This window comes from Echeneis naucrates, chromosome 1, assembly GCF_900963305.1.
Source record: "Echeneis naucrates chromosome 1, fEcheNa1.1, whole genome shotgun sequence".
NCBI classification, from domain to species: Eukaryota; Metazoa; Chordata; class Actinopteri; order Carangiformes; family Echeneidae; genus Echeneis; species Echeneis naucrates.
The window spans coordinates 8925583-8934468 of NC_042511.1; positions in this window are offsets into that span (position 1 = coordinate 8925583).

The following is an 8886-nucleotide window of genomic DNA, read 5'->3' on the forward strand; positions in this document are numbered from 1 at the left end:
CACAAACCTTTTTAAATTACACATATCCGGATTTTAAAACTTCTACATATTTAACAGGTTCTATAAATTTACTGATACTTTTTTTTTTGAGGTCTCCATCACAGCTAATCATTCATGATATGAATTACATTTCTGCTTAAAATGGCTCAATTAGTTACCACAAAATGTCATGTATATAACAAGCTTGTGGTCTTGAAGTTACTGAGAAGTATAATTTGGCTGAAGGGGCCAAAAATTTAAATGTTTTCATTCCAGTTAAACATCTCAGTAGGCAGTCAGACTGAGAAGAATACTGGAGCGAAATCAGGAGTGCATAGTGTTTGGCCAGCGTGAGCAAGGGCACATTTGTTCAACAGTTTTCACATGCCCTTTTGTCTCCAGTCCATCTTTACAAGTAGTGATTACATATGACGGTACCTTACCCCGTGTCCTTACAGGATCCATGATGGTATGTTCTATGCAGTAAAAATGTCTTTTTATATGTTTGAAACAGGATACAATAACAGAGACAAGGCAGAATGTAACTGGGACACTCAAATCATTCCATTTTAGCATCAATAAAAAGGTCTGTTGTGTAGGGTTACAAGTGGGTAGGTAACTGTGAGTGTGTGACAGTGAACACATCAGTTAAAAAGATCAATAACATACAGTAGATAGAAATTTGCTCAACACAGATACATGCAATGTACATTTTCAACATAATGTGGGGAAAGATGGGAATAAAGATATTACTGAAACTCAATGTAACTAACTGTAACTGTGATATCAGAGACTGAATATAGAGAGAAATATCTCTGTGAATTACAGCTGGGACTGAAAAATCTCCATGGGCTTGTTAAAAGCTTAAAGACCCAGCCTGACTCTGAATACAAGGCTGCATCGCATCGGGTGAGAGATGAGATGGAGGTAAAAAAAAATAAGAAAAAATAAAATGTTGGATAGCATGCGAACAATTGGTGGTGCGAGTTGAAACTTATGTAAACTTAATGGTTCAGTTTTTCTCCCCTCCTTCCTCTCAATGTGGTTTCTTGCATCTTTATCTGGAAGCTCCAACCACTCTGCAGTTGATGGTGGATAAGCCCAGCAGGCCTGATTTGGTTTGAACTTGTTTTTTATTCATTCCATCTCTCCTAGTACCCACACCTCCACCATGGCCCGGTTTCTCCTGGCAGGCCTTAATCTCTTTCCCTAATCGGCTGCAGACGTGAGGCTTCGCCATTCCCCACAGGGCTGCACATGGGATATGGCCAAGCTTTCAGAGTGAGCACAGAGGTACTAAGTGCAACAATAGCAGAAAGAATTGTCCCTTTCTAGAGAACAGTGTGTCCCACCTTTCTGCCTTGGTGTTTCTTATGAAATCTGCTGAGATGAGGGCAGGGAGAAGCCGAGGTCATGGTACATCACATCTGAATGCCAGCAGAATTAATGAATCCAGACTAACCAGCTGATCCTAGTATTCAAGACCACTTGGGTCCAGAACCAATCACAGAGTATTTTGATTCCCTGAGGGAGTGTTCCTTAAAGTTCCTATTGGAAACCCAAGTCATAATAAACAGACATAAACAGCTCTGTCTTTCATGTCAGCCTTATAAAAGAGGAGTAAATAAGTACAATCCACTTTAGTGAGACCCTTTGTGGAGAGGAAGCAGCTGGAGATGGCACAGGGCCCTGGCATTGTTTGCCAGCAGCTTCCTAATCGGACCATGGTGCCTTGCTGGCGTCTCCTGGAGGAGCAGGCAGGACACGTCACCCACATGAAAGAGACAGTATTCAGTCTGAAAGTGCTGTAATAGCCACTATGGATTGCTTTGTTCTCAGGGTTTTGTCCACAGTGGATGAACACCCCCTCGTTTCTTGCACATTATTGTTCATGTCAGTGATTAATCTTACGGGACCAAGACTGATCAAATTACCTTTCATAATTTTATTCAAAATAACAAAGATCAAACAACATATTGTAAAGTGAGGATGGAAAATTGTGCACAGTTCCAAGGTTTACTTTGGACTTGCCCCTGTTGAACCTCTTATAGAGGATATCTGGGGCTGGATATTGAACAATATGGCATTTTTCTCTTTCGTTTTCTCTGCCCTGAGTTGGTGTATTCTTGCTAATTCTGTCTCTGCCTTAGATGTGGTTCAAGCTATTTACAATTCCAACTTTTGGGATGAGTGTCCAACTCCCTTTCGTCTGGGATTAGATAGAAAGAGAGAGGGATAGGGAGGGAGAGAGACAGATCATAGAACATACAAGTGCTGCTGAGGACAAACTCGAAAAGACTGGGGAAAAAAATGCAAAATGTCTAGCAAGTAATAAAAGTACATGTTATTTGTTGTCTGTCACAAAGTGAGATCAGTGGAGCTTGAGGGACATCTGATTAGTGCTGTGAAGTTAAAAGATACTGTCAGAGAAAAGTGTGGCCAAAGAAGTGGTATATTTACCAACAGCTTGGGTTACCTACCAGCTGGCAGCAGATACTATGAAGTTGACAGAGCAAATTTAGAGGAGGCCGGTTTAAAGTTTAAAGAAAGGCAGAGGTATGTTTTATGTTGAAGCATATGAAGACTTAAAGGGAAATCAGGTGCTCATTAGCACGGAGGAGGCATCTGGAGTGCACAGAGGTAATATTCTTCAGATTACTGGTCAAATTCTACATCTATCACCTAATCATTATTGCCATTACTAAAATTATGGGGTTTGCAATGTTGCCCCACAATAAGAAGGTTGCGAGTTCGGTTCTTCCTCTGGGTGCTCCAGTTTCCTCCCACAGTCCAAAGACATGCATGTTTCAGTCGATTGCTGACTCTAAAGTGTCTGTAGGTGTGAGTGCGAGTGGTTGTTGGTCTCTGTCTGTCTCTGTGTGTTGGCCCTATGATGGACTGGTGACCTGTCCAGGGTTTACCCCGCCCTCGCTCAGTGTGAGCTGGAATTGGCTCCAGCAACCCCCATAACTCAGAAATGGATAAGTGGCAGAAGATGAATGAATGAATGAATAAAAATATGTTTTGGTAGAAAAGTTTTGTATATACTTGCTCTGTTTCAGGTTTCACCTTTAAAACAAATCTTTGATTGAAGCAAACTGGTTCATAAAGTGTCACCTGACAGCATCAGAACACAAAAGTGATTTTGCCCGTTCTCAATGGCCAGATCGAGGGGCCCCTTTACAAAGTGTATCCAGGTTCAGGTTAATCATGTATTCATTCAAAATGAAAACTTTTGTAACATGTTGAATTTGCTTATATACACAAAGAGTGAAGAAAGTAAAAGGTTGAATGAGTAAGCTGTGCGGGATAGATCTTATAAACATTCTCAACTTTACACAGATTGATTGCTGCACAACATGAAGTGTTGAAAATGTGTGTGTGTGTGGGGGGGGGGGTATGACAAGGTCTTCATTTGAAGAGGTCAAAACAGCATTACTGTTTGACCAATATGTATGACCTTGAGGCCTTCATTAGGGGCATTGTGTGGGTCTTCTTTTAACGCATACCGAATGCTCAGCTGCAGTACTGCCCTGAGAGAGGCTACTGTTTTCAGTGTGTTGGTTTCCAAAGCTGTTTCAGTAGAACCACAAAGACATGCATTGCAGTGATTTTACACCAAATTCTGCAGCAAAATTTTAACTAAATGGAACATGTACTCCAACTATGCTGACGTCCACGAGTACCACAAACAAAACTCTAATGCCACTGAGGATAACAAAGAGAAAGTCAGTTATTTCTGTCTGAATGCCCCCAGTTAGGCAATTCTATTCTCTGATGCATCATCCTGTTCGCTGTTTGTAGAGGATAGGTAACTCAATGTAATGTACTGTTGAGGTTTTTTGTTCATTTCTTGTGAAAGATGGGGGATTGTTTACGCTGCTATCAGCCTACAAGGTTACTGAATCTGACTTAGGAGCTGACATGAACCGCCTGCTGATGTGGCTGCTGTGCACACTAGCAGGGCTCATGTTGGACACAAAGCAGTCTATAGGTGCAGCACACTAACGCCAGACTGCCTGCCTTCAATGCACATTGTCAAACCTTTTCTCTATTTCACACAGAGAAAAGAGACAGACCTTTATTTTCCTTTCCATCTGTGCAAGAAAGCTTTAGCAGGCATGCAGATGGATGCAGTAAATCACACAAACACAGTGAGAAAAAGTTTTCTTTACCGAAGAAAAAACTTTGAGCTGAAAAAGCCCACAGAGGTCTTTATCACCTGGATGTTACCTGAAGTCTTTTCATAGGAATTTGAACTTCCTGTCTTTTGTGAGCATGCTATTTTGAGGATAATTTAACAAACAGAACATGGGTGGCCTCGGTAAAAACTGAACCGTGACAATCCTTTGTGCTGTAATACCTTCTCATTTTTTTATGATTTTTTTTTTTTTACACTAATCTTCAAAGTAATGACGTCACATAAGATTATTTGTGTGCATTTATGTTTGATTTATCCACATCATTTGAAACAAATGTATTTAACTGTTACTCCTTTGAAATGAGTGCCACACAGCACTGAGTGAATGCATTAGTCATCAACAAGAAGCTGATGCTAATGGCTCCCAAGTTGTGGTTTTTAAAGGACATATGCCCTGACAATTAAGCAGGGCTTGGAGGAAGTGGGTTACTGGCAGCGCAATACCCCAGAGTGGCCTTATATATCCCTGTCAGATAAACACTTTGGTCAGAAGAAAACAAAGTGTCAGCCGGATATGCTTTTGAAGTCTATTTGTATTGTTCTTTTGTAGATAAAAGAAGCAGGTGCTTTTTTTGTCGGGGTCTGGAAGAATGTGAGAAAGGAAGCTGCCATTTTGTGTCATTATATGCTCTTTCATATTGGTTCCCACCGAAAAAGGCACGTACAGTATTTACAGGAAAGTCAAAGTTCCATTACCTGCTAGTTTTATGTTACCTTGAGGTAGGGGAGGTTAAAAAGACTACTGGCCTTTGATGAAATGCAGCAACACTTAAGCCCCAGAAACCAAGACTCTTTGATCACTTAACCTGATCTTCTTATATTTAATAGCAACACCTAAGGAACAAGCATGGGAACAGCCCGCACCTCCTTTGATGATCTGAGCTGGGCTTGCATATGCACCTCCAGCAGAGGAAACATCACAATGCAATAGTATAAATCATTCATCTGAGACAGGACTGTGAAGAGAATTTGTCTCTGAACAGGGAAAACCCAACCCTGTAGCCCATACAGAATTGCTGTTTTCTCTTTTAATGGGTTGCTTTGGCTTTTATCAAATGTTACAACACACAACCGTTCTGATCAAAATATTTTATTTTATTTATTTATTTATTTTTTTACATTTATGTCAAATGACTATGTGTAAGGTGAAAGAGGTCACTTGTTTATTTGTGATCACTACTTTGGTAACCTGCAACTTTACTGTTCTGGTCCTCTCTCACTGGTCTTGAAATTGTTCTTTATTAGTAGCAACATTTAGCAGCTATAGTGGAGTATTTCTCTGAGGAGTGACACCCAAACAGAACCAAAGCGCTTTGCTTCATCACATGAGTGTTACAGCAAATATCTGTCTGCCTATGTCCTTGTTGGTTGTGGGCATAATTTTAGAGTCACTCTTTGGGAGATCCCAACACTGGGTTTTGGGTAAAAACCCTGGATCTGGAGCTTTTTTCTGCAGAGTTTGCATGTTCTCCTTGTGGTTGTGTGGGTTCCCTCTGATAATTCCAGTTTCCTCCCAAAGTCGAAAGACATGTGGATTAATTGGTGACTCATGTCTGAATGTGAGTGCGAATGAATGTTTGTCTCTGTATGTTGTATTTCATCCCTGTGATAGGCTGCAACTTGTCCAGGGTGGAGCCTGACAACACCTAATGTCAGCTGGGATTGAATCCCGCCTATGACCCTGTAGAAAGGAGCAGTTCAGACGATGGATGAGAGAGCAGCGTGGTGGCATGGTGGTTAGTACTATTGCAACAAGGTTCTTGGCCAAAGGAGAAGGTCAGATGTCACCTGAAAATGGTTCCATCCCACTGCGACTTAGATGGACAAGCACTGTAGATAATGGATGGCTGGACAGTTCATCATAAAGTCAAATCAGTATAACACAACATAAAATCTTAAAACCAGGGCTACATATGAAATAATTAAATAATAATAATTTCACTGATAAACGTGCTCCAAGAGCAAACCTCCAACCTACAAATGTGTAACAATTTGTTCCAAGTGTTCTGATTTCACAATGAAATACTGCAGGATGCTCATTGAAACACCACATCACATTCATACTACAGTATTTTACAAACACCTATCATTAAATCATTTTAGTAAGTAATGGCTCAAAACTGTACTCTCTCTTCAGGCGTGTGCCAAAATTGCCAGATGGCCTGTCTGGGTCTGGCTGCAGCTCTGCATTTTGTTTCCCTACTAATATATGTTACATCTGATTCAGTGACTCTGACCTACATGGCTGTGGGAGGAATGGTGGATAAATAAACCTTTTTGTCTTAATCCAAAACAGAGAAAAAGACAATCTGTGGCCAAGTTTAATGATGAAGACAGTTTGTCCTTTATTTGCCCAGGAAAAACAACCTCCTGTTTTAAGTATCCTTTGATGTAACTCCTCTCTGACTTGTACCATTAAATTTAACGCTGGGTACATCCTGGCATATACTTCTCTTTCTCTTTTACCTGTTAGCCCTGTGCTGTGTTCAGTGCGTTTGCTGATACATCTTATATAGCTTATGCTTCTCATTATTAATATAGTTTACTTTTCCAGAGAGATCAGCTCCGTCTTGTGCACCTTATTATTCCATTGCAGTTAAATGGCCTTCAAAGTGTCATGGATGGCCATCAGGGTGGGTAGAGCGGATGAAAAGGTTTGCCTTGAGCAAAGACAGACAGACGTAGTCAGAGAGAGAGGTTGATCTTTGTATGAAACAGGCTTTGAGGTCTTTGTTTCTGTTTCTTCTTCACTTACTGCAAAGCTGACTTCGAAACACACTTTTTCATTCCATTCTACGCACGGCTTGTCACACATGTACCTTACAGCTTCAGCACATATTTCTTCTTCCAAACGCGAAAGCATCTGTCCTCTCTTATGAGATAAATGCTTACTCACAGTATTGCTTATCATGTAACACACTCATACTTACAAGCAAAATCATCCTCAATAATAAGCCAGTATCATGAATGTAACAGTGGATATAAAAATCTAAAATTTAAACTGCTATAGGGATCTGTTGGGTCTCTATAACACCTGCTCTAAGTGCCTTCATGTAACTTTGCTACGATTTGGCGCTATACAAATAAATTTGATTTGATTTGAATTGATAATGAATGTCTCAGTAATGATACTTAGAATGGATTCAATAATAACGCATATATGAAAGTTGTGACATTTTAATGCTTTGTGCTATGTTGCGCTATGTTTTTGTTTCACACTTCTTTACTCTTAACAGTTTCAAACTGTCATTCTTGGCAGGAAATCTAGGTACTCTTCCCAAAAAAACAAAACAAAACTTAACCTCTCCCACACCTCTTACACGGCACTAAATACCAGACTGAAAGAATAAACAACTTGCATTAGCATTTAGAAGTTACTGAGCCAGATGTGCCCCTTGAGAATTGATGAAAGAAGCAAAACTGTTGGAGTTGCATTTGCCAGGTGGCCAGAAACATGACCCCAAATGATTTTCAATATTATAGAAAGTGTGAATAGGCAGCTCTTTATAATGCCATTTTAAAAAGGTGATAATATCTCAATATGAAAAATCTGCTATTTCATCTTTCAATAACTTAAATATGGGCCTATTTAATCTCTACTGACTGAGTAACTTAAATGCTAAATACTTTTTAAACCTTGGCATTCATACTTTGTGAAACGCTACAAACCCTCAATGACTTGTGCAACAGACTTTTTTTTTTTGTCATTTACAGACACAATTTTCACAAGAAATGGCACCCCACTGAGGTCAATTTTGGGATTGAAACAAAAAAAAAAAAAATCTACGATTGTAAACATTTCATTTCTTTTTAGTTTCAGGCAAGCCCAATGCACAATTGGTTGTTATTTTGCAAGTAGCCTCCATGCTAAACTGGGCGCTCTTACAAAGTGCCATTGTGGAGACTTTAAAGAGTTGCTCGACATTAAAGGGGAGGTAGTGGTAGCAGGTGGTGTGCTGGAGGAAGAGGATCTCCCTGTGGTCTCATTCAGGCCTGAGAGCGAGGACTGGGACAGGTGGTCAACTGCTTTAATGTTCCTAGGCTTTTAATCTGTGCATGTGGCTGTAGAACAGGGCACACTGTACGCTAACCAAGAACTCTTCACTGGCAGACCTGTGATACAGTCCCTACTGCTGCTGCTGGCCGTTTCATGTGGTTTCGCCCTGCTTATGTCTACAGTTGCAGGATTTTGCGTATGGCATAGCTACTTAATCCACCAGTGACAAATGTATTGCTCTCTGTGTTTTCGACACGTACTGCCGTTCAAGACTTTGTCACCTGTCCATGACAACTGGCTGTTGACTAAAAACAACTTCTTTGTTCCTGTTTTTTCTCAGGTTATTCTTGGACAGATAATGTTCTTATGGAAGATGAAAGGATATTCCATGCAATCCTGGACATTAGAGATGATTTCAGTATACAAAACATAAAACTGGAGCTCTGATAATGAGCAGCCACAGTTAAGACATGTTTAGCTTTTTGATTTATGTCCCACTTCCACTCAACTTGAGAGTGGCCATACTCGAGTCAGAGCTGAGAGCCATTAGGTCAATGTGTAAAATGGCTCCCAAATGTGAACCAATTGTCTTGTGTTATGGAAACAAACAGGTGCATTATGAGGGCCTTAAAGCAAAGCAGTATCACTTTGCATGGGGGATGCCCCATGTTGCTGCTTCCTTTTGATGGATTGCATCATTATCCCAACA